A 4,048-nucleotide genomic window follows, 5' to 3' on the forward strand; every position below is an offset into this window, starting at 1 on the left:
TATATATATATATATAGGGAGAGATATACACCTACATGTGTGTGTGTACGTACATACACACATACACCAAGACACTATGTAGGAGTAAATTGTCCTTACATACAAACCTAGATACACATCCATGAACATATCCTATAAGCGCTATATAGATACACAAACATAGCATACACACATGCATAATTACCCAGATGGCACATGAAAGGATGGTGTAGTCGAGTATGGAAAGAGAGTGGAAGTGGTAAAGCAGTATCATAGGAAGTCAAGGCATTCATTAATGCTCTGTCGAAACAGAGGTTCCTGTATTGAAATTGAGACACTTTCTTGTGACTGCAGTCGTAAGATGAATCATAGTGCAGGCACACAAAAATACCATAGATGAAGAGCTTATGAGTGGAGTGGCTATACAATCTGAAGTGACAATATCATCAGCCACCCAACATGTCTTACTATATTAACCACTGAATCATATGAACTAGATCAGATGTAGTATCTGGCCTAATTAATATAAGATATAATATATGGCCTAATTAATATAAGATATAATATATGGCCTAATTAAAAGAGCTCAAAATAAGAGTTTTCAAACAAAAACAAACTTTATGGTTAACTGATTACATTCAGAAAGATCATCCTATTATATTATTACATTTTGAACGATCATCCTATTCAGAAGGAAAAAAAAAAAAATTCAGTGTAGACTGTTTGCTTACACTGTAATGTATTGTATTGTATGTGATTAAAACACTAGCAGGATTATCTAGGTTATTACAGGGGTGTCTGGAGAGTTTTAGTAATAATGGTTTCAAATTTTGCCACAAGGGCAGCAATCTTGGGGGAGGGGAGGTGTCAATTACATCGACTTATTTCATTGACCCTGAAAAGATGGAAGGTAAAGTCAACCTCGGCGAAATTTGAACTCAGAACATAGCAGTGGGTGAAATACCAATTTCTTTATTGCCCACAGGGGGCTAAATATAGAATGGTACAAAACAACTGATTGGGATCAGTAATGCGAATGGTTTACATAAAATATGACTTTAAAAATTATATAAAATATAAAAAAGTCAAATGATATTAACAGTACGTTAGACAACACAAATGAAGCGATGATCAGGCCATGCTCCGACCCCACAAGCCCCAATCGATCGCTGGCACCTTTTTTGTTTTCCTTTTTTTCCCCCGTCTATTCACACAGTTCCTTGCACACACAACACTCGTGCAACATGCTTCAATCTCTTTTGGAATGTACACTCCAACAGACATCTCCTCTCCAGCTACACTTTCCTTTTCAAATGGGTGAAATACCATTAAGCATTTCATCCAACGTGCTAAAGATTTTGTGAGTTTGCTGCCTTAGTAGTAATAATAAAAAAGAAAGAGCCAAACTTGTCTTCAATCTGGGTTTCTTGCCTAGCCCTCACCTATAGTCATGAATGTTGGATTAGGACAATGATTGTGAAGATAAGCTACTAAAATGGGGTTAATCTGAAGGATCTTTGGAGTAATGTTACTCAACAGGGTGCATAGCTCAGAGATCAGGGTATCTCTGCAGGTCAAGCCACTACTTCTCTGTATTGAGTGGATACACATATGGTGTTATGGACACAGGATTAGAATGTCACAGGAAAGAATTGCAAGAGAGATTCTTCAAGCCAAGCCAACTGGTATGAGACATATGGGTAGATCAAAACTGAGATGGCCGGATAATATCTATAGACTCAGTTGGTCCCACTTGGGGGAATCCAGTTGGAAAGTCTCATGACAGTTGCTTCTGATAGGACTCTTTGGAGGAGGTGCTTTAGGATTCTACCCACCAAGCAGAGAAAATGGATGGATGGGATACACAGGTCTTGTGACAGTTTCTAAAGAAATGTTCTACTGTCAGCCTACAAAGACAACGTTTTAGAGATTCCAACAAAGGACCAAGACACATACAAAACTTTGTAGACAACAACTGGCTGTTTGGCAACATCTGATGGGATAATATTTCAAATACAAGGACCTCTATGTCAGAGTCTGAAAATTCATGAATTTTCTTGGGAAATATTCAGCAGTGGTTTCCTGCTGCCTTCTGCTATTTAATTTACAAGTTACACAACTAGTCTCTTCCTCTTCATAGCTTACCCTTGAGGTACTGAACTTAATAACCCTAAGGCAGTGAGTAGGACTGGTTCACCTGACAACAGAACATGTCCATACATTGATGAACCTGGTGTGATATGTCTAGGGGCCAGCCATCCTTCAGTTCCTATATACCTTAGCTCAGGCATGGCCAGATCTGGCTCACAAAGCTTTTTTTCTGGCCTGCGGAGACCTGTAGCAGTACGGCTGTGAAGTGGTTAATTTTCTAGTCTGGCCGACTTGTAGAGTAAATAGGCAAAAACGAAACAAGCTTTTGTGGAAAATTCAGCAAAAATTCTAGGAAAGGTGAAAGGACTAAATTTGTAGAATCAAAATAAAGAAAGTGAAACTGATGTTTCCTCGAAAAAGAGACAGGAAACATCAGTAATAAAATGAAACTAATTGTAAGCCCTACTAAGGTTATCTTTTCTTGACACTAGAAAATGATCAACATGTCATTCCCACACTCACTCAAAAAATTCTCTTAAAACTAAGAACCAGTTTAGCAAACAACCAATTTACTAACTAAAGATATTTCAAGCCTATTAATTTGCTAATATGCAAAGGCCAGAAATAACTCTGCTCAAATGCATTTATCCAAACAACTATCAAGAATATCAGCCATACACAACATACCGCTTCATTCTTATTCCTCTGATCAAGTATGTATTTTCCTTATATAAAGTTTATATTTCACACCCCAACATATGCTCTGTTATTTATCACCACCATCTATATTTTTCCCTTGAATTATCCAATCCTAAAATGCCGTCATCAAAAAAAGTGAAAAGTGGATAACGAATCCCAAGTGTACCAAGAAAAGTGGACCAATGATTATTTTTCCATACAAATCAAAAACAAACCAGTGTGTTTACTCTGCTCAGAATCAGTTTCTGTCATAAAAGAATATAATGTGAAAAGACACTACATCTCCAAACACTCATCTCATTATGAAAGTTTTCAAGGTCAACGTAGGAAAGAAAAAGTTGAAAATTTAATAAAAGATTTGAAAGAGCAGCAGACAATTTTTGTCAACAGACGTGAAGATACCGAAAATATTATTCGTGCTAGTTATATCATTAGCCCAAAAATTGCAAAACATTCGAAAAATTATTCCGATGGTAAATTTGTAAAAGAATGCCTACAAGCAGTAGCTGAAATTTTTTGTTCAGATTTAAAAAAAAAGAAATTGATAATATTAGTTTGTCTCATAGAATTGTAACAAAATGGATTGATGAACTTGCAACTAATGTAGAATTAGGCTTGAAAAGACTTTCTTTACAGTTTAAATATTTTCCTTAGCTATTGATGAGAGCACTGATGTGTCAAATACAGGCCAACTTGTAGCTTTTGTACATGGAATTGATAAAGATTTAAATATCACAGAAGAAATGCTTGGTCTTTGAGGAATGAAAGATACGACCTTTGGGGAAGATATTTTTCAAGAATTGAAAATTTTAGTGGCCAGATTTAATCTACATTTCAAAAACCTTCATGGTTTATCAACAGATGGTGCTCCTGCTATGGTTGAATGAAATCTACTAAACCCAAAGCAAGATCAAGAATAACTGATAATGATTCTGGGTTCAGTCCCAATGCATGGCACCTTGTACAAATGTCTTCTACTAAAGCCTCAGGCTAATCAAAGCCTTGTGAGTGGATTTGGTAGATGGAAACTGAAAGAAGCCTATCATAGGTGTGTGTGTGTGTGTGTCTGTCTCTCTCCCCAACACACACTTGACAACTAGTGCAGGTGTGTTTATGTTCCTGTAACTTAGCAATTTGGCAAAAGAAACAGACAGAATAAGTACCAGGCTTTAAAAAAAAAATTGTTACTGGAGTCAATTCATTTGACTAAAAATTCTTCAAGGAAGTGCCTCAGCATGGCCACAGTCTAATGACTGAAACAAATAAAAAAGATATATAT

The 4,048-nt window shown here is 36.4% G+C and overlaps 1 protein-coding gene across 10 annotated transcripts in view; it reads right to left on the reverse strand.

Moving 5' to 3' along the window:
* Window positions 1–4,048, reverse strand: part of LOC106872891 (probable phospholipid-transporting ATPase IA) — a 427,279-nt gene that overhangs the window by 186,968 nt on the left and 236,263 nt on the right. The window lies entirely within an intron of this gene.

This window comes from Octopus bimaculoides, chromosome 7, assembly GCF_001194135.2.
Source record: "Octopus bimaculoides isolate UCB-OBI-ISO-001 chromosome 7, ASM119413v2, whole genome shotgun sequence".
In the NCBI taxonomy this organism is placed as follows: Eukaryota; Metazoa; Mollusca; class Cephalopoda; order Octopoda; family Octopodidae; genus Octopus; species Octopus bimaculoides.